We start from the raw sequence: 22,546 nt of genomic DNA, 5'->3' as shown, positions 1-22,546 counted from the left end.
AGCAGTGCTCATCCTGCTGGGGTTGGTGCTCCAGAGCAGGCAGCAGGAAAAGCCCAGGCAGCAGCAGCAACAGCTGAGTGCTGACGGGCAGAGCGCAGAGCGAGCGCCAACTGAGCGCTGGCAGCAGGCAGAGTGTCTGCTGTGGTGGTTTCCAGGTGCTGGACGTTCCACCTGGAACGCTGTGGGAGCTGTGATGTCACAGAAGTTTCAGGGCCGCTCCACACTGGGAGATGGGCATGGTGGAATGATGAAATCCTTGAATGGTTTGGCCTGGAAGGGACCCTAAGGATCATCTGGTTCCAAGCTGAGCAGCCTCGCAGCACAGCAGGTTGCTGCGGCCCCTGTCCAAGCTGGCCTTGGATGTTCCCTGGCATGGGGTATGCACAGGCTCTCTGCGCTGGTCCCTGTGTCAGGGACAAGCACCCTGACAGGAAAGAACTTCTTGCCATCATGGAATGGATTCCAGCTCTTGCAGTTTCATCCCATTCCCCCTTGTTCTGTCACTTCAGTTGCTGACAAAGAGTCCTCTCCCACTTCCCTGTGGGTCAGGCTGTTCCTGCAGTGTCACACATGTGGCTGAAGCTGCAGCCAGGAGAGAGAGAAGCCAAGCTGGCAGAGAGAGGAAATGGGGAAAGTGACATGAGAGATGAGAGGAGAAGGAAAAAGTAGAGACATGCAAGGCATTGGGTTGGGTGATTTGTGGCATTCATGCCTTTTATTAGAGGCCAGGTTCTCTGGTGCACTCAATGACTGTGTGATTGCGGCGTGTCCACAGTGAGCCCGTGTGAGCGAGCTGCACTCCCAGAGGCCGGAGCACACTTGCTTCAAGTGCTGATGAATGAGGCCAGAGATGGGTCTTTGTGTGGAACTCCAAACGCTGTGCATTGCCATGAAGAGGGTCCAGGGCCAGAGAGAAAATGAGGCTGGGGTCTGAGGGTTTCATTCGGGGGGGAGAAGGGGTGAAGCCAGGACCAGCAGGGGAGAAGAGAGAGGAGAACATTCTCTGGAGAGTAGATATAAGGAAAAAATGGCAGTTGAAGTGGGTGATAGCAACAAAACCTGCAGATTGCAAGAGGCTGCAAGTGGCCATGGGTGAGAGCCTTGCATTCAGAGGGGTTTCTCTGTTTCACCTTGGTCCCCTTTGCCCTAAGGTATCACAGTTGCAATGAGAGGCCCCTGGGCCTCCACAAGTGCCCCCTTTTTGTTTTCAAGAATGAAGGCTTCTGCCATGGACTTTTGCAAGCGTTGAGCAAAACTGGATAGAATAACCAAGACAATGAATACAAGAAACAAAGCCCACAAAACAGTCTTGACTAAATCACAGAATCACAGAATCATGAGTTTGGAAGAGACCCCTAAGATCATCAAGTCCAACCTATGCCCTAACATCTCAACTAGACTATAGCACCAAGTGGCATGTCCGGTCTTTTTTTAAACACATCCAGTGATGGTGATTCCACCACCTCCCTGGGAAGACAGTTCCAGTGCTTTATTATTCTTTCAGTGAAAATTTTTTTCCTAATATCTAACCTATACCTTCCCTGACGTAGCTTGAGACTGTGTCCCCTTGTTCTGTCAGTTGCTGCCCGGTGGAAGAGACCGACCCCCACCTGTCTACAACCTCCCTTCAGGAAGTTGTAGAGAGCAATAAGGTCACCTCTAAGCCTCCTCTTCTCCAGGCTAAACAACCCCAGCTCCCTCAAATGTTCCTCGTAGGGCTTGTTTTCCAAGCCCCTCACCAGCCTCGTTGCTCTCCTCTGGACACGCTCAAGTATCTCAATATCCTTCCTAAATTGAGGGGCCCAGAACTGGACACAGTACTCAAGATGTGGCCTCACCAGTGCCGAGTACAGGGGGAGAATGACCTCCCTGCTCCTGCTGCTCACACAAGTCCTAATGCAGGCCAGGATGCCGTTGGCCTTCTTGGCCACCAAGGCACATTGCTGGCTCATATCCAATCGGCTGTCAACCAGCACCCCCAGGTCCCTTTCTGCCTGAACACTATCCAGCCACACCGTCCCCAGCCTGTAACGCTGTAGGGGATTTTTGTGGCCAAAATGCAGAACACGGCACTTAGACTTATTAGACTTCATATTGTTGGACGTAAAGATGAAAGCCAGCCTTTCATGCCCCAGTCTTTCAACAGTCCAGTGAGCCAGTCGTTGTTGCCTTTTGTCTGGATCTTATTGATTTGATCTGTGAGCAGCTGGCCGCTCTGGTATACTGAGTCCCTATGTGAGAAGAGGTTGACATGTGTGGCCATGGGCAAGAAATTGTGGCTTGGCTGTGGAACCACCCATGCGAAGGCATGCGGCATAGTGAGGAGCATCCAGCTTCCTGCTGCAGTGGCAAGAAAGGACAGCATCCTTTGACTTCAGCTAATTTCGTAGTGGGAGGAGGCTTGGGTGGCCTGAAAGTATAGAGATAGGGAGATTGCAATGTGAACCTTAAATTCTGGTCCCACTAAACTTTCTCTTCTGTAAGGCAAGGGTTTGAAGTCTTCTTATTAGAAGAATCAAATATCAAGGCTAGAATACAGGTTTTCCAATTGTTAAGCGGTATATCGCAGTTAGTGGTGTCTGAGCTCTCTTGGTGTTGGTCTGTGTGGTCCACACTGCTTAGGAGATCTTCTTCTGTCCTTCTTCTTCTTTTGCAGGCTGCTGCTGTCTCTCTTAGGCTCTTTTGTTCTGTTTTTCTGATGGTGGCTCTGGTGTTTGCCTGGCCATTGGCAGAAGGGTTTTATGTTTTTTGCTGGGATGCGTCTTGGGCCTGCTGCTGTAGAGACACAAGCATATCCTCCCTCCCAAGTAATGAATGGGGAAGGGTCCATAATTTGTTTGGATTCAGGGTCTTTGATCAGCACAGGTGGCTTTTCTTTTTATTGGGCTGCCAATTAAATATAAAATGCCTGATGACTGGGGGAGTTGTTCAAAAAGTTGAGCACATCAAGGGCCTTGGCCTCCAATGGGAGATACTATGTGGACTCCCTGTCTCTGTTGATCAAGGATCCTTTAGATGGAAGAGTGGGCCCTCTGGACGATGGACTGTCCTGTGGCAGAGTGTGGTATGGCTGTGACATGTTTTGTAGCCCACTGGTCAGAAAGTGGTTGGAATCAGTGGGAGGTATTAGCAGGACCATGATCAGTTTTAATTTCCTGTGGAACAGGGAAGGTGGAAAAGGCTAAAAAGGAACGTTTTATAGCATCTTTTGATTTTTCACCAGCATGGGCAGGGGCAGAAAGCGCAGCGTTGTCGGTGTGGATTGAGACGGGGATGTATTTTAGTCTCCCAAAAGGGGCTTGGTGTGTGATGTGTGATTGCCCGATCTGGAGAGTCTTTAGTCCTCTTGGATTGAGTACAGCTCTGACAGAAGCAAAGGCATGTTGCTGACAATTTGGGCAGGTGTTTGCCATGGATCTTGCCTGATCTTGGGTAATTTTAAAGATGCTGAGCGGTGCAGGAATGTTTTGATGGTAGAAGTGGTGGCGGATCCTAGCCTGGTCAGAAACATTCCGTGGGGAGGTTTGGAGAAGCATTGCTGAGGCATCTGCTCTAGCATTGCCTACTATAAATGCAGGAAGGGTGGTATAAGACCTTGTGTGCATGATATAGCGTGGGTGTTGTCTGTGGGACAAAAGAGAAATGAAAGGGGAAAGCAAATGCTCTAGTTGGGGTTAGAAATGTCTTTGAAAATGGAATTTTTGGCCCGCTGCACTAGGTCATAGACATCTGCCGAATCAGTGATCAAATGAAGAGGTTCTTTGAAAGTGGAGAAGGTCCTAAGGACTGCAGTCAATTCAGCAATTTGGGCAGGGTGAGGATGCCCTGGCTTGGCTTTTGTCTCTTGAGCAATGCGGAGCCAGGGCAGTGCAGAGCAGGGTGGGAAGCAGAGCCCGGAGCCTTTGGAGGCTGCAAGCCTTAAACATCAGCCCCTGCAGCAGCCCAGATGCAGGTGCCACAGTTGCCAAGGCTGTCAAGGCCTTGAGAGCGGGCAGGTGGATTTTGCATCCCTGTGGGCTGATGGCGGCTCTGGAGCCAGGAGTGGCTGTGGCTGCAGCAGGAAGGGTGGCTGAAAGTTTCCTGCCTTGCTTTGGTGGCATGGCTGCAGGGGCCAGTGCAGTGAGAGCCCCCTCTGTGCTGGTGACAGCTCAGCTCTTGGGGACGCGGCTGTGCCCCAGCCCAGGAGCAGCAGCAGTGGCCAGCGGCAGCAGTGGTGTCAGTGGGACCCCCTGTGCACAGGGAGCCCCAGCCGCGGGGTGGCCGTGGCAGCAGCCCCAGGGAGCTCCAGCCCCGGGATCCCGGAACAAGTGGAAATCCCAACTGTGCAAACGCTGCCTGTGCCTCTTGGGTTTTCTTTGGTTGAGGGGATTTCGAGGTACGTTAGAAGTCTCTTTTTCTCTAACTTAGCTGTCGAAGGAAGAGTTGAGAAGTATGTGCTTCACTCTCTTAAGGTTGATTTTTATATTTTGTCTAAAACATTTTTTTGCTGGCCTGCTGAGGTTTGTTCAGCAGGTCAGCTTAAGGTACTATTTTGCCTCTTGGGTTGGTGTTATCTTTTATATTAAAACCTGACTATACTATGTTTACAAGAATGTTTTAATACCTATTACTTAAGTTAGATAGTGACTTTCTACTTGAAACCAATATGTGAATGGTAATATCGTCTTTCATATGGATGCTAGCGAGAAGAAAGAGGAAGGACTGGGTACACCCAAATTTTTCTATCTATGTAGATAATACCAAACTCTTTCGTACAAGGTTCAAAACCTCTGTGTACAGTGCTCTAAATGTTTTCCGTTCACTTTGTGATTACTATTACTAGACTATCTAAATTGTTGTGACTTTTAATTCTTGACATAAAGGTGGTAACATGCTTTATGGGTTAAATTCAAAGGCCCAGGGGTCTTTGGCTACATGCCAGGGTCTCTGAACCCCCTGCCAGGGATTTAAAGCCCCCTGGCTGGGGCTGGAATCATTTAGGATGGTCAGGGGGAGGTCCGGGGTTCTGACAGTGCCCAAAGGAATGAGAAAGAGAAGTGAAGTTTTATAAAGAATCATTATTTATTTGCTGAACATCGGCAAACACGAGGATTTACAGAACACATTTCATTACAACAATCCTCATAACAACAACAACAACAACAATCTACTGCACATATTTCCATGGGATCCTATGGAGTAACAATCTTCAAAACATATTTACAAAGAACTACTAACCTAAGAACATATTTACAAAAATATCCTAACTTTTCAAACATATATACACTGCCGTAATATCTACAGCCATCATCTGCATCAGTCCTGGAAGGAAGAAAGAAGCAAAGCTGGAGTCAGCTGCCAGCACTGGGCCCTGCTGGGCCCCAGGAGCTGGGACAGGGCTGGCAGGGCTGGTGTGGCCCCAGGCAAGTGCAGGGCAGGCCAGGGCTGGTGCTTGTGGCAGCACAATCCAGGCCCCCTGCGGGCAGCGTGTCCCTGAGCGGGGCCATCCAGCCCAGCCCCAGCCTGGCGCCAGGGCAGCCACTGTGTCTGTGGGCAGGGCATGGGGAGCATCTGCCTGTCTTACTTGTGGGGCTCCATCTTCATCCGAGGACCATGGGCTCCTCCTCATCCTTCTCATCCACTTCCATCGCCTCGATGTCATCCTCCTCATCAACTTCCATCTCCTCAACCTGGTCTTCCACGTCCACCTCCATCATCTCTTCCTCATTCAGCACCATGTCCACTTCCATCGCCACCACAGTGTCTCTGTTAGTCTGCAAGAGACAGCACAATGTCACAGTGGGGTTGCTGTCCCACACCATCCATTCCCACATGGCTGCAGCCTGCTCAAACAGGCTGCCTCCTCCCTGGAATGGCACAGTACCTCCACTGGCGCAGCAGTGCTCATCCTGCTGGGGTTGGTGCTCCAGAGCAGGCAGCAGGAAAAGCCCAGGCAGCAGCAGCAACAGCTGAGTGCTGACGGGCAGAGCGCAGAGCGAGCGCCAACTGAGCGCTGGCAGCAGGCAGAGTGTCTGCTGTGGTGGTTTCCAGGTGCTGGACGTTCCACCTGGAACGCTGTGGGAGCTGTGATGTCACAGAAGTTTCAGGGCCGCTCCACACTGGGAGATGGGCATGGTGGAATGATGAAATCCTTGAATGGTTTGGCCTGGAAGGGACCCTAAGGATCATCTGGTTCCAAGCTGAGCAGCCTCGCAGCACAGCAGGTTGCTGCGGCCCCTGTCCAAGCTGGCCTTGGATGTTCCCTGGCATGGGGTATGCACAGGCTCTCTGCGCTGGTCCCTGTGTCAGGGACAAGCACCCTGACAGGAAAGAACTTCTTGCCATCATGGAATGGATTCCAGCTCTTGCAGTTTCATCCCATTCCCCCTTGTTCTGTCACTTCAGTTGCTGACAAAGAGTCCTCTCCCACTTCCCGGTGGGTCAGGCTGTTCCTGCAGTGTCACACATGTGGCTGAAGCTGCAGCCAGGAGAGAGAGAAGCCAAGCTGGCAGAGAGAGGAAATGGGGAAAGTGACATGAGAGATGAGAGGAGAAGGAAAAAGTAGAGACATGCAAGGCATTGGGTTGGGTGATTTGTGGCATTCATGCCTTTTATTAGAGGCCAGGTTCTCTGGTGCACTCAATGACTGTGTGATTGCGGCGTGTCCACAGTGAGCCCGTGTGAGCGAGCTGCACTCCCAGAGGCCGGAGCACACTTGCTTCAAGTGCTGATGAATGAGGCCAGAGATGGGTCTTTGTGTGGAACTCCAAACGCTGTGCATTGCCATGAAGAGGGTCCAGGGCCAGAGAGAAAATGAGGCTGGGGTCTGAGGGTTTCATTCGGGGGGGAGAAGGGGTGAAGCCAGGACCAGCAGGGGAGAAGAGAGAGGAGAACATTCTCTGGAGAGTAGATATAAGGAAAAAATGGCAGTTGAAGTGGGTGATAGCAACAAAACCTGCAGATTGCAAGAGGCTGCAAGTGGCCATGGGTGAGAGCCTTGCATTCAGAGGGGTTTCTCTGTTTCACCTTGGTCCCCTTTGCCCTAAGGTATCACAGTTGCAATGAGAGGCCCCTGGGCCTCCACAAGTGCCCCCTTTTTGTTTTCAAGAATGAAGGCTTCTGCCATGGACTTTTGCAAGCGTTGAGCAAAACTGGATAGAATAACCAAGACAATGAATACAAGAAACAAAGCCCACAAAACAGTCTTGACTAAATCACAGAATCACAGAATCATGAGTTTGGAAGAGACCCCTAAGATCATCAAGTCCAACCTATGCCCTAACATCTCAACTAGACTATAGCACCAAGTGGCATGTCCGGTCTTTTTTTAAACACATCCAGTGATGGTGATTCCACCACCTCCCTGGGAAGACAGTTCCAGTGCTTTATTATTCTTTCAGTGAAAATTTTTTTCCTAATATCTAACCTATACCTTCCCTGACGTAGCTTGAGACTGTGTCCCCTTGTTCTGTCAGTTGCTGCCCGGTGGAAGAGACCGACCCCCACCTGTCTACAACCTCCCTTCAGGAAGTTGTAGAGAGCAATAAGGTCACCTCTAAGCCTCCTCTTCTCCAGGCTAAACAACCCCAGCTCCCTCAAATGTTCCTCGTAGGGCTTGTTTTCCAAGCCCCTCACCAGCCTCGTTGCTCTCCTCTGGACACGCTCAAGTATCTCAATATCCTTCCTAAATTGAGGGGCCCAGAACTGGACACAGTACTCAAGATGTGGCCTCACCAGTGCCGAGTACAGGGGGAGAATGACCTCCCTGCTCCTGCTGCTCACACAAGTCCTAATGCAGGCCAGGATGCCGTTGGCCTTCTTGGCCACCAAGGCACATTGCTGGCTCATATCCAATCGGCTGTCAACCAGCACCCCCAGGTCCCTTTCTGCCTGAACACTATCCAGCCACACTGTCCCCAGCCTGTAACGCTGTAGGGGATTTTTGTGGCCAAAATGCAGAACACGGCACTTAGACTTATTAGACTTCATATTGTTGGACGTAAAGATGAAAGCCAGCCTTTCATGCCCCAGTCTTTCAACAGTCCAGTGAGCCAGTCGTTGTTGCCTTTTGTCTGGATCTTATTGATTTGATCTGTGAGCAGCTGGCCGCTCTGGTATACTGAGTCCCTATGTGAGAAGAGGTTGACATGTGTGGCCATGGGCAAGAAATTGTGGCTTGGCTGTGGAACCACCCATGCGAAGGCATGCGGCATAGTGAGGAGCATCCAGCTTCCTGCTGCAGTGGCAAGAAAGGACAGCATCCTTTGACTTCAGCTAATTTCGTAGTGGGAGGAGGCTTGGGTGGCCTGAAAGTATAGAGATAGGGAGATTGCAATGTGAACCTTAAATTCTGGTCCCACTAAACTTTCTCTTCTGTAAGGCAAGGGTTTGAAGTCTTCTTATTAGAAGAATCAAATATCAAGGCTAGAATACAGGTTTTCCAATTGTTAAGCGGTATATCGCAGTTAGTGGTGTCTGAGCTCTCTTGGTGTTGGTGTGTGTGGTCCACACTGCTTAGGAGATCTTCTTCTGTCCTTCTTCTTCTTTTCCAGGCTGCTGCTGTCTCTCTTAGGCTCTTTTGTTCTGTTTTTCTGATGGTGGCTCTGGTGTTTGCCTGGCCATTGGCAGAAGGGTTTTATGTTTTTTGCTGGGATCCGTCTTGGGCCTGCTGCTGTAGAGACACAAGCATATCCTCCCTCCCAAGTAATGAATGGGGAAGGGTCCATAATTTGTTTGGATTCAGGGTCTTTGATCAGCACAGGTGGCTTTTCTTTTTATTGGGCTGCCAATTAAATATAAAATGCCTGATGACTGGGGGAGTTGTTCAAAAAGTTGAGCACATCAAGGGCCTTGGCCTCCAATGGGAGATACTATGTGGACTCCCTGTCTCTGTTGATCAAGGATCCTTTAGATGGAAGAGTGGGCCCTCTGGACTATGGACTGTCCTGTGGCAGAGTGTGGTATGGCTGTGACATGTTTTGTAGCCCACTGGTCAGAAAATGGTTGGAATCAGTGGGAGGTATTAGCAGGACCATGATCAGTTTTAATTTCCTGTGGAACAGGGAAGGTGGAAAAGGCTAAAAAGGAACGTTTTATAGCATCTTTTGATTTTTCACCAGCATGGGCAGGGGCAGAAAGCGCAGCGTTGTCGGTGTGGATTGAGACGGGGATGTATTTTAGTCTCCCAAAAGGGGCTTGGTGTGTGATGTGTGATTGCCCGATCTGGAGAGTCTTTAGTCCTCTTGGATTGAGTACAGCTCTGACAGAAGCAAAGGCATGTTGCTGACAATTTGGGCAGGTGTTTGCCATGGATCTTGCCTGATCTTGGGTAATTTTAAAGATGCTGAGCGGTGCAGGAATGTTTTGATGGTAGAAGTGGTGGCGGATCCTAGCCTGGTCAGAAACATTCCGTGGGGAGGTTTGGAGAAGCATTGCTGAGGCATCTGCTCTAGCATTGCCTACTATAAATGCAGGAAGGGTGGTATAAGACCTTGTGTGCATGATATAGCGTGGGTGTTGTCTGTGGGACAAAAGAGAAATGAAAGGGGAAAGCAAATGCTCTAGTTGGGGTTAGAAATGTCTTTGAAAATGGAATTTTCGGCCCGCTGCACTAGGTCATAGACATGTGCCGAATCAGTGATCAAAGGAAGAGGTTCTTTGAAAGTGGAGAAGGTCCTAAGGACTGCAGTCAATTCAGCAATTTGGGCAGGGTGAGGATGCCCTGGCTTGGCTTTTGTCTCTTGAGCAATGCGGGCCCAGGGCAGTGCAGAGCAGGGTGGGAAGCAGAGCCCGGAGCCTTTGGAGGCTGCAAGCCTTAAACATCAGCCCCTGCAGCAGCCCAGATGCAGGTGCCACAGTTGCCAAGGCTGTCAAGGCCTTGAGAGCGGGCAGGTGGATTTTGCATCCCTGTGGGCTGATGGCGGCTCTGGAGCCAGGAGTGGCTGTGGCTGCAGCAGGAAGGGTGGCTGAAAGTTTCCTGCCTTGCTTTGGTGGCATGGCTGCAGGGGCCAGTGCAGCGAGAGCCCCCTCTGTGCTGGTGACAGCTCAGCTCTTGGGGACGCGGCTGTGCCCCAGCCCAGGAGCAGCAGCAGTGGCCAGCGGCAGCAGTGGTGTCAGTGGGACCCCCTGTGCACAGGGAGCCCCAGCCGCGGGGTGGCCGTGGCAGCAGCCCCAGGGAGCTCCAGCCCCGGGATCCCGGAACAAGTGGAAATCCCAACTGTGCAAACGCTGCCTGTGCCTCTTGGGTTTTCTTTGGTTGAGGGGATTTCGAGGTACGTTAGAAGTCTCTTTTTCTCTAACTTAGCTGTCGAAGGAAGAGTTGAGAAGTATGTGCTTCACTCTCTTAAGGTTGATTTTTATATTTTGTCTAAAACATTTTTTTGCTGGCCTGCTGAGGTTTGTTCAGCAGGTCAGCTTAAGGTACTCTTTTTGCCTCTTGGGTTGGTGTTATCTTTTATATTAAAACCTGACTATACTATGTTTACAAGAATGTTTTAATACCTATTACTTAAGTTAGATAGTGACTTTCTACTTGAAACCAATATGTGAATGGTAATATCGTCTTTCATATGGATGCTAGCGAGAAGAAAGAGGAAGGACTGGGTACACCCAAATTTTTCTATCTATGTAGATAATACCAAACTCTTTCGTACAAGGTTCAAAACCTCTGTCTACAGTGCTCTAAATGTTTTCCGTTCACTTTGTGATTACTATTACTAGACTATCTAAATTGTTGTGACTTTTAATTCTTGACATAAAGGTGGTAACATGCTTTATGGGTTAAATTCAAAGGCCCAGGGGTCTTTGGCTACATGCCAGGGTCTCTGAACCCCCTGCCAGGGATTTAAAGCCCCCTGGCTGGGGCTGGAATCATTTAGGATGGTCAGGGGGAGGTCCGGGGTTCTGACAGTGCCCAAAAGAATGAGAAAGAGAAGTGAAGTTTTATAAAGAATCATTATTTATTTGCTGAACATCGGCAAACACGAGGATTTACAGAACACATTTCATTACAACAATCCTCATAACAACAACAACAACAACAACAATCTACTGCACATATTTCCATGGGATCCTATGGAGTAACAATCTTCAAAACATATTTACAAAGAACTACTAACCTAAGAACATATTTACAAAAATATCCTAACTTTTCAAACATATATACACTGCCGTAATATCTACAGCCATCATCTGCATCAGTCCTGGAAAGAAGAAAGAAGCAAAGCTGGAGTCAGCTGCCAGCACTGGGCCCTGCTGGGCCCCAGGAGCTGGGACAGGGCTGGCAGGGCTGGTGTGGCCCCAGGCAAGTGCAGGGCAGGCCAGGGCTGGTGCTTGTGGCAGCACAATCCAGGCCCCCTGCGGGCAGCGTGTCCCTGAGCGGGGCCATCCAGCCCAGCCCCAGCCTGGCGCCAGGGCAGCCACTGTGTCTGTGGGCAGGGCATGGGGAGCATCTGCCTGTCTTACTTGTGGGGCTCCATCTTCATCCGAGGACCATGGGCTCCTCCTCATCCTTCTCATCCACTTCCATCGCCTCGATGTCATCCTCCTCATCAACTTCCATCTCCTCAACCTGGTCTTCCACGTCCACCTCCATCATCTCTTCCTCATTCAGCACCATGTCCACTTCCATCGCCACCACAGTGTCTCTGTTAGTCTGCAAGAGACAGCACAATGTCACAGTGGGGTTGCTGTCCCACACCATCCATTCCCACATGGCTGCAGCCTGCTCAAGCAGGCTGCCTCCTCCCTGGAATGGCACAGTACCTCCACTGGCGCAGCAGTGCTCATCCTGCTGGGGTTGGTGCTCCAGAGCAGGCAGCAGGAAAAGCCCAGGCAGCAGCAGCAACAGCTGAGTGCTGACGGGCAGAGCGCAGAGCGAGCGCCAACTGAGCGCTGGCAGCAGGCAGAGTGTCTGCTGTGGTGGTTTCCAGGTGCTGGACGTTCCACCTGGAACGCTGTGGGAGCTGTGATGTCACAGAAGTTTCAGGGCCGCTCCACACTGGGAGATGGGCATGGTGGAATGATGAAATCCTTGAATGGTTTGGCCTGGAAGGGACCCTAAGGATCATCTGGTTCCAAGCTGAGCAGCCTCGCAGCACAGCAGGTTGCTGCGGCCCCTGTCCAAGCTGGCCTTGGATGTTCCCTGGCATGGGGTATGCACAGGCTCTCTGCGCTGGTCCCTGTGTCAGGGACAAGCACCCTGACAGGAAAGAACTTCTTGCCATCATGGAATGGATTCCAGCTCTTGCAGTTTCATCCCATTCCCCCTTGTTCTGTCACTTCAGTTGCTGACAAAGAGTCCTCTCCCACTTCCCGGTGGGTCAGGCTGTTCCTGCAGTGTCACACATGTGGCTGAAGCTGCAGCCAGGAGAGAGAGAAGCCAAGCTGGCAGAGAGAGGAAATGGGGAAAGTGACATGAGAGATGAGAGGAGAAGGAAAAAGTAGAGACATGCAAGGCATTGGGTTGGGTGATTTGTGGCATTCATGCCTTTTATTAGAGGCCAGGTTCTCTGGTGCACTCAATGACTGTGTGATTGCGGCGTGTCCACAGTGAGCCCGTGTGAGCGAGCTGCACTCCCAGAGGCCGGAGCACACTTGCTTCAAGTGCTGACGAATGAGGCCAGAGATGGGTCTTTGTGTGGAACTCCAAACGCTGTGCATTGCCATGAAGAGGGTCCAGGGCCAGAGAGAAAATGAGGCTGGGGTCTGAGGGTTTCATTCGGGGGGGAGAAGGGGTGAAGCCAGGACCAGCAGGGGAGAAGAGAGAGGAGAACATTCTCTGGAGAGTAGATCTAAGGAAAAAATGGCAGTTGAAGTGGGTGATAGCAACAAAACCTGCAGATTGCAAGAGGCTGCAAGTGGCCATGGGTGAGAGCCTTGCATTCAGAGGGGTTTCTCTGTTTCACCTTGGTCCCCTTTGCCCTAAGGTATCACAGTTGCAATGAGAGGCCCCTGGGCCTCCACAAGTGCCCCCTTTTTGTTTTCAAGAATGAAGGCTTCTGCCATGGACTTTTGCAAGCGTTGAGCAAAACTGGATAGAATAACCAAGACAATGAATACAAGAAACAAAGCCCACAAAACAGTCTTGACTAAAGATGAAAGCCAGCCTTTCATGCCCCAGTCTTTCAACAGTCCAGTGAGCCAGTCGTTGTTGCCTTTTGTCTGGATCTTATTGATTTGATCTGTGAGCAGCTGGCCGCTCTGGTATACTGAGTCCTTATGTGAGAAGAGGTTGACATGCGTGGCCATGGGCAAGAAATTGTGGCTTGGCTGTGGAACCACCCATGCGAAGGCATGCGGCATAGTTAGGAGCATCCAGCTTCCTGCTGCAGTGGCAACAAAGGACAGCATCCTTTGACTTTAGCTAATTTAGTAGTGGGTGGAGGCTTGGGTGGCCTGAAAGTAAAGAGATAGGGAGATTGCAATGTGAACCTTAAATTCTGGTCCCACTAAACTTTCTCTTCTGTAAGGCAAGGGTTTGAAGTCAGCTTATTAGAAGAATCAAATATCAAGGCTAGAATACAGTTTTTCCAATTGTTAAGCGGGATATCGCAGTTAGTGGTGTCTGAGCTCTCTTGGTGTTGGTGTGTGTGGTCCACACTGCTTAGGAGATCTTCTTCTGTCCTTCTTCTTCTTTTCCAGGCTGCTGCTGTCTCTCTTAGGCTTTTGTTCTGTTTTTCTGATGGTGGCTGTGGTGTTTGCCTGGCCATTGGCAGAAGAGTTTTATGTTTTTTGCTGGGATGCGTCTTGGGCCTGCTGCTGTAGAGACACAAGCATATCCTCCCTCCCAAGTAATGAATGGGAAAGGGCCCATAATTTCTTTGGATTCAGGGTCTTTGATCAACACAGGTGGCTTTTCTTTTTATTGGGCTGCCAATTAAATATAAAATGCCTGATGACTGGGGGAGTTGTTCAAAAAGTTGAGCACATCAAGGGCCTTGGCCAGGCTCTCAATGGGAGATACTATGTGGACTCCCTGTCTCTGTTGATCAAGGATCCTTTGGATGGAAGAGTGGGCCCTCTGGACGATGGACTGTCCTGTGGCAGAGTGTGGTATGGCTGTGACATGTTTTGTAGCCCACTGGTCAGAAAATGGTTGGAATCAGTGGGAGGTATAAGCAGGACCATGATCAGTTTTAATTTCCTGTGGAACAGGGGAGGTGGAAAAGGCTAAAAAGTAACGTTTTATAGCATCTTTTGATTTTTCAGCAGCATGGGCAGGGGCAGAAAGCGCAGCGTTGTCGGTGTGGATTGAGACGGGGATGTATTTTAGTCTCCCAAAAGGGGCTTGGTGTGTGATGTGTGATTGCCCGATCTGGAGAGTCTTTAGTCCTCTTGGATTGAGTACAGCTCTGACAGAAGCAAAGGCATGTTGCTGACAATTTGGGCAGGTGTTTGCCATGGATCTTGCCTGATCTTGGGTAATTTTAAAGATGCTGAGCGGTGCAGGAATGTTTTGATGGTAGAAGTGGTGGCGGATCCTAGCCTGGTCAGAAACATTCCGTGGGGAGGTTTGGAGAAGCATTGCTGAGGCATCTGCTCTAGCATTGCCTACTATAAATGCAGGAAGGGTGGTATAAGACCTTGTGTGCATGATATAGCGTGGGTGTTGTCTGTGGGACAAAAGAGAAATGAAAGGGGAAAGCAAATGCTCTAGTTGGGGTTAGAAATGTCTTTGAAAATGGAATTTTCGGCCCGCTGCACTAGGTCATAGACATGTGCCGAATCAGTGATCAAAGGAAGAGGTTCTTTGAAAGTGGAGAAGGTCCTAAGGACTGCAGTCAATTCAGCAATTTGGGCAGGGTGAGGATGCCCTGGCTTGGCTTTTGTCTCTTGAGCAATGCGGGCCCAGGGCAGTGCAGAGCAGGGTGGGAAGCAGAGCCCGGAGCCTTTGGAGGCTGCAAGCCTTAAACATCAGCCCCTGCAGCAGCCCAGATGCAGGTGCCACAGTTGCCAAGGCTGTCAAGGCCTTGAGAGCGGGCAGGTGGATTTTGCATCCCTGTGGGCTGATGGCGGCTCTGGAGCCAGGAGTGGCTGTGGCTGCAGCAGGAAGGGTGGCTGAAAGTTTCCTGCCTTGCTTTGGTGGCATGGCTGCAGGGGCCAGTGCAGCGAGAGCCCCCTCTGTGCTGGTGACAGCTCAGCTCTTGGGGACGCGGCTGTGCCCCAGCCCAGGAGCAGCAGCAGTGGCCAGCGGCAGCAGTGGTGTCAGTGGGACCCCCTGTGCACAGGGAGCCCCAGCCGCGGGGTGGCCGTGGCAGCAGCCCCAGGGAGCTCCAGCCCCGGGATCCCGGAACAAGTGGAAATCCCAACTGTGCAAACGCTGCCTGTGCCTCTTGGGTTTTCTTTGGTTGAGGGGATTTCGAGGTACGTTAGAAGTCTCTTTTTCTCTAACTTAGCTGTCGAAGGAAGAGTTGAGAAGTATGTGCTTCACTCTCTTAAGGTTGATTTTTATATTTTGTCTAAAACATTTTTTTGCTGGCCTGCTGAGGTTTGTTCAGCAGGTCAGCTTAAGGTACTCTTTTTGCCTCTTGGGTTGGTGTTATCTTTTATATTAAAACCTGACTATACTATGTTTACAAGAATGTTTTAATACCTATTACTTAAGTTAGATAGTGACTTTCTACTTGAAACCAATATGTGAATGGTAATATCGTCTTTCATATGGATGCTAGCGAGAAGAAAGAGGAAGGACTGGGTACACCCAAATTTTTCTATCTATGTAGATAATACCAAACTCTTTCGTACAAGGTTCAAAACCTCTGTCTACAGTGCTCTAAATGTTTTCCGTTCACTTTGTGATTACTATTACTAGACTATCTAAATTGTTGTGACTTTTAATTCTTGACATAAAGGTGGTAACATGCTTTATGGGTTAAATTCAAAGGCCCAGGGGTCTTTGGCTACATGCCAGGGTCTCTGAACCCCCTGCCAGGGATTTAAAGCCCCCTGGCTGGGGCTGGAATCATTTAGGATGGTCAGGGGGAGGTCCGGGGTTCTGACAGTGCCCAAAAGAATGAGAAAGAGAAGTGAAGTTTTATAAAGAATCATTATTTATTTGCTGAACATCGGCAAACACGAGGATTTACAGAACACATTTCATTACAACAATCCTCATAACAACAACAACAACAACAACAATCTACTGCACATATTTCCATGGGATCCTATGGAGTAACAATCTTCAAAACATATTTACAAAGAACTACTAACCTAAGAACATATTTACAAAAATATCCTAACTTTTCAAACATATATACACTGCCGTAATATCTACAGCCATCATCTGCATCAGTCCTGGAAAGAAGAAAGAAGCAAAGCTGGAGTCAGCTGCCAGCACTGGGCCCTGCTGGGCCCCAGGAGCTGGGACAGGGCTGGCAGGGCTGGTGTGGCCCCAGGCAAGTGCAGGGCAGGCCAGGGCTGGTGCTTGTGGCAGCACAATCCAGGCCCCCTGCGGGCAGCGTGTCCCTGAGCGGGGCCATCCAGCCCAGCCCCAGCCTGGCGCCAGGGCAGCCACTGTGTCTGTGGGCAGGGCATGGGGAGCATCTGCCTGTCTTACTTGTGGGGCTCCATCTTCATCCGAGGACCATGGGCTCCTCCTCATCCTTCTCATCCACTTCCATCGCCTCGATGTCATCCTCCTCATCAACTTCCATCTCCTCAACCTGGTCTTCCACGTCCACCTCCATCATCTCTTCCTCATTCAGCACCATGTCCACTTCCATCGCCACCACAGTGTCTCTGTTAGTCTGCAAGAGACAGCACAATGTCACAGTGGGGTTGCTGTCCCACACCATCCATTCCCACATGGCTGCAGCCTGCTCAAGCAGGCTGCCTCCTCCCTGGAATGGCACAGTACCTCCACTGGCGCAGCAGTGCTCATCCTGCTGGGGTTGGTGCTCCAGAGCAGGCAGCAGGAAAAGCCCAGGCAGCAGCAGCAACAGCTGAGTGCTGACGGGCAGAGCGCAGAGCGAGCGCCAACTGAGCGCTGGCAGCAGGCAGAGTGTCTGCTGTGGTGGTTTCCAGGTGCTGGACGTTCCACCTGGAACGCTGTGGGAGCTGTGATGTCACAGAAGTTTCAGGGCCGCTCCACACTGGGAGATGGGCATGGTGGAATGATGAAATCCTTGAATGGTTTGGCCTGGAAGGGACCCTAAGGATCATCTGGTTCCAAGCTGAGCAGCCTCGCAGCACAGCAGGTTGCTGCGGCCCCTGTCCAAGCTGGCCTTGGATGTTGGTGGGCATGGGGTATGCACAGGCTCTCTGCGCTGGTCCCTGTGTCAGGGACAAGCACCCTGACAGGAAAGAACTTCTTGCCATCATGGAATGGATTCCAGCTCTTGCAGTTTCATCCCATTCCCCCTTGTTCTGTCACTTCAGTTGCTGACAAAGAGTCCTCTCCCACTTCCCGGTGGGTCAGGCTGTTCCTGCAGTGTCACACATGTGGCTGAAGCTGCAGCCAGGAGAGAGAGAAGCCAAGCTGGCAGAGAGAGGAAATGGGGAAAGTGACATGAGAGATGAGAGGAGAAGGAAAAAGTAGAGACATGCAAGGCATTGGGTTGGGTGATTTGTGGCATTCATGCCTTTTATTAGAGGCCAGGTTCTCTGGTGCACTCAATGACTGTGTGATTGCGGCGTGTCCACAGTGAGCCCGTGTGAGCGAGCTGCACTCCCAGAGGCCGGAGCACACTTGCTTCAAGTGCTGACGAATGAGGCCAGAGATGGGTCTTTGTGTGGAACTCCAAACGCTGTGCATTGCCATGAAGAGGGTCCAGGGCCAGAGAGAAAATGAGGCTGGGGTCTGAGGGTTTCATTCGGGGGGGAGAAGGGGTGAAGCCAGGACCAGCAGGGGAGAAGAGAGAGGAGAACATTCTCTGGAGAGTAGATCTAAGGAAAAAATGGCAGTTGAAGTGGGTGATAGCAACAAAACCTGCAGATTGCAAGAGGCTGCAAGTGGCCATGGGTGAGAGCCTTGCATTCAGAGGGGTTTCTCTGTTTCACCTTGGTCCCCTTTGCCCTAAGGTATCACAGTTGCAATGAGAGGCCCCTGGGCCTCCACAAGTGCCCCCTTTTTGTTTTCAAGAATGAAGGCTTCTGCCATGGACTTTTGCAAGCGTTGAGCAAAACTGGATAGAATAACCAAGACAATGAATACAAGAAACAAAGCCCACAAAACAGTCTTGACTAAAGATGAAAGCCAGCCTTTCATGCCCCAGTCTTTCAACAGTCCAGTGAGCCAGTCGTTGTTGCCTTTTGTCTGGATCTTATTGATTTGATCTGTGAGCAGCTGGCCGCTCTGGTATACTGAGTCCTTATGTGAGAAGAGGTTGACATGCGTGGCCATGGGCAAGAAATTGTGGCTTGGCTGTGGAACCACCCATGCGAAGGCATGCGGCATAGTTAGGAGCATCCAGCTTCCTGCTGCAGTGGCAACAAAGGACAGCATCCTTTGACTTTAGCTAATTTAGTAGTGGGTGGAGGCTTGGGTGGCCTGAAAGTAAAGAGATAGGGAGATTGCAATGTGAACCTTAAATTCTGGTCCCACTAAACTTTCTCTTCTGTAAGGCAAGGGTTTGAAGTCAGCTTATTAGAAGAATCAAATATCAAGGCTAGAATACAGTTTTTCCAATTGTTAAGCGGGATATCGCAGTTAGTGGTGTCTGAGCTCTCTTGGTGTTGGTGTGTGTGGTCCACACTGCTTAGGAGATCTTCTTCTGTCCTTCTTCTTCTTTTCCAGGCTGCTGCTGTCTCTCTTAGGCTTTTGTTCTGTTTTTCTGATGGTGGCTCTGGTGTTTGCCTGGCCATTGGCAGAAGAGTTTTATGTTTTTTGCTGGGATGCGTCTTGGGCCTGCTGCTGTAGAGACACAAGCATATCCTCCCTCCCAAGTAATGAATGGGAAAGGGCCCATAATTTCTTTGGATTCAGGGTCTTTGATCAACACAGGTGGCTTTTCTTTTTATTGGGCTGCCAATTAAATATAAAATGCCTGATGACTGGGGGAGTTGTTCAAAAAGTTGAGCACATCAAGGGCCTTGGCCAGGCTCTCAATGGGAGATACTATGTGGACTCCCTGTCTCTGTTGATCAAGGATCCTTTGGATGGAAGAGTGGGCCCTCTGGACGATGGACTGTCCTGTGGCAGAGTGTGGTATGGCTGTGACATGTTTTGTAGCCCACTGGTCAGAAAATGGTTGGAATCAGTGGGAGGTATAAGCAGGACCATGATCAGTTTTAATTTCCTGTGGAACAGGGGAGGTGGAAAAGGCTAAAAAGTAACGTTTTATAGCATCTTTTGATTTTTCAGCAGCATGGGCAGGGGCAGAAAGCGCAGCGTTGTCGGTGTGGATTGAGACGGGGATGTATTTTAGTCTCCCGAAAGGGGCTTGGTGTGTGATGTGTGATTGCCCGATCTGGAGAGTCTTTAGTCCTCTTGGATTGAGTACAGCTCTGACAGAAGCAAAGGCATGTTGCTGACAATTTGGGCAGGTGTTTGCCATGGATCTTGCCTGATCTTGGGTAATTTTAAAGATGCTGAGCGGTGCAGGAATGTTTTGATGGTAGAAGTGGTGGCGGATCCTATCCTGGTAAGAAACATTCCGCGGGGAGGTTTGGAGAAGCATTGCTGAGGCATCTGCTCTAGCATTGCCTACTATAAATGCAGGAAGGGTGGTATAAGACCTTGTGTGCATGATATAGCGTGGGTGTTGTCTGTGGGACAAAAGAGAAATGAAAGGGGAAAGCAAATGCTCTAGTTGGGGTTAGAAATGTCTTTGAAAATGGAATTTTCGGCCCGCTGCACTAGGTCATAGACATCTGCCGAATCAGTGATCAAATGAAGAGGTTCTTTGAAAGTGGAGAAGGTCCTAAGGACTGCAGTCAATTCAGCAATTTGGGCAGGGTGAGGATGCCCTGGCTTGGCTTTTGTCTCTTGAGCAATGCGGGCCCAGGGCAGTGCAGAGCAGGGTGGGAAGCAGAGCCCGGAGCCTTTGGAGGCTGCAAGCCTTAAACATCAGCCCCTGCAGCAGCCCAGATGCAGGTGCCACAGTTGCCAAGGCTGTCAAGGCCTTGAGAGCGGGCAGGTGGATTTTGCATCCCTGTGGGCTGATGGCGGCTCTGGAGCCAGGAGTGGCTGTGGCTGCAGCAGGAAGGGTGGCTGAAAGTTTCCTGCCTTGCTTTGGTGGCATGGCTGCAGGGGCCAGTGCAGTGAGAGCCCCCTCTGTGCTGGTGAGAGCTCAGCTCTTGGGGACGCGGCTGTGCCCCAGCCCAGGAGCAGCAGCAGTGGCCAGCGGCAGCAGTGGTGTCAGTGGGACCCCCTGTGCACAGGGAGCCCCAGCCGCGGGGTGGCCGTGGCAGCAGCCCCAGGGAGCTCCAGCCCCGGGATCCCGGAACAAGTGGAAATCCCAACTGTGCAAACGCTGCCTGTGCCTCTTGGGTTTTCTTTGGTTGAGGGGATTTCGAGGTACGTTAGAAGTCTCTTTTTCTCTAACTTAGCTGTCGAAGGAAGAGTTGAGAAGTATGTGCTTCACTCTCTTAAGGTTGATTTTTATATTTTGTCTAAAACATTTTTTTGCTGGCCTGCTGAGGTTTGTTCAGCAGGTCAGCTTAAGGTACTATTTTGCCTCTTGGGTTGGTGTTATCTTTTATATTAAAACCTGCCTATACTATGTTTACAAGAATGTTTTAATACCTATTACTTAAGTTAGATAGTGACTTTCTACTTGAAACCAATATGTGAATGGTAATATCGTCTTTCATATGGATGCTAGCGAGAAGAAAGAGGAAGGACTGGGTACACCCAAATTTTTCTATCTATGTAGATAATACCAAACTCTTTCGTACAAGGTTCAAAACCTCTGTCTACAGTGCTCTAAATGTTTTCCGTTCACTTTGTGATTACTATTACTAGACTATCTAAATTGTTGTGACTTTTAATTCTTGACATAAAGGTGGTAACATGCTTTATGGGTTAAATTCAAAGGCCCAGGGGTCTTTGGCTACATGCCAGGGTCTCTGAACCCCCTGCCAGGGATTTAAAGCCCCCTGGCTGGGGCTGGAATCATTTAGGATGGTCAGGGGGAGGTCCGGGGTTCTGACAGTGCCCAAAAGAATGAGAAAGAGAAGTGAAGTTTTATAAAGAATCATTATTTATTTGCTGAACATCGGCAAACACGAGGATTTACAGAACACATTTCATTACAACAATCCTCATAACAACAACAACAACAACAATCTACTGCACATATTTCCATGGGATCCTATGGAGTAACAATCTTCAAAACATATTTACAAAGAACTACTAACCTAAGAACATATTTACAAAAATATCCTAACTTTTCAAACATATATACACTGCCGTAATATCTACAGCCATCATCTGCATCAGTCCTGGAAAGAAGAAAGAAGCAAAGCTGGAGTCAGCTGCCAGCACTGGGCCCTGCTGGGCCCCAGGAGCTGGGACAGGGCTGGCAGGGCTGGTGTGGCCCCAGGCAAGTGCAGGGCAGGCCAGGGCTGGTGCTTGTGGCAGCACAATCCAGGCCCCCTGCGGGCAGCGTGTCCCTGAGCGGGGCCATCCAGCCCAGCCCCAGCCTGGCGCCAGGGCAGCCACTGTGTCTGTGGGCAGGGCATGGGGAGCATCTGCCTGTCTTACTTGTGGGGCTCCATCTTCATCCGAGGACCATGGGCTCCTCCTCATCCTTCTCATCCACTTCCATCGCCTCGATGTCATCCTCCTCATCAACTTCCATCTCCTCAACCTGGTCTTCCACGTCCACCTCCATCATCTCTTCCTCATTCAGCACCATGTCCACTTCCATCGCCACCACAGTGTCTCTGTTAGTCTGCAAGAGACAGCACAATGTCACAGTGGGGTTCCTGTCCCACACCATCCATTCCCACATGGCTGCAGCCTGCTCAAGCAGGCTGCCTCCTCCCTGGAATGGCACAGTACCTCCACTGGCGCAGCAGTGCTCATCCTGCTGGGGTTGGTGCTCCAGAGCAGGCAGCAGGAAAAGCCCAGGCAGCAGCAGCAACAGCTGAGTGCTGACGGGCAGAGCGCAGAGCGAGCGCCAACTGAGCGCTGGCAGCAGGCAGAGTGTCTGCTGTGGTGGTTTCCAGGTGCTGGACGTTCCACCTGGAACGCTGTGGGAGCTGTGATGTCACAGAAGTTTCAGGGCCGCTCCACACTGGGAGATGGGCATGGTGGAATGATGAAATCCTTGAATGGTTTGGCCTGGAAGGGACCCTAAGGATCATCTGGTTCCAAGCTGAGCAGCCTCGCAGCACAGCAGGTTGCTGCGGCCCCTGTCCAAGCTGGCCTTGGATGTTCCCTGGCATGGGGTATGCACAGGCTCTCTGCGCTGGTCCCTGTGTCAGGGACAAGCACCCTGACAGGAAAGAACTTCTTGCCATCATGGAATGGATTCCAGCTCTTGCAGTTTCATCCCATTCCCCCTTGTTCTGTCACTTCAGTTGCTGACAAAGAGTCCTCTCCCACTTCCCTGTGGGTCAGGCTGTTCCTGCAGTGTCACACATGTGGCTGAAGCTGCAGCCAGGAGAGAGAGAAGCCAAGCTG

Source organism: Passer domesticus, chromosome 10 (assembly GCF_036417665.1).
Source record: "Passer domesticus isolate bPasDom1 chromosome 10, bPasDom1.hap1, whole genome shotgun sequence".
NCBI lineage: Eukaryota > Metazoa > Chordata > Aves > Passeriformes > Passeridae > Passer > Passer domesticus.
Note: the sequence above shows the minus strand (reverse complement) of the source record.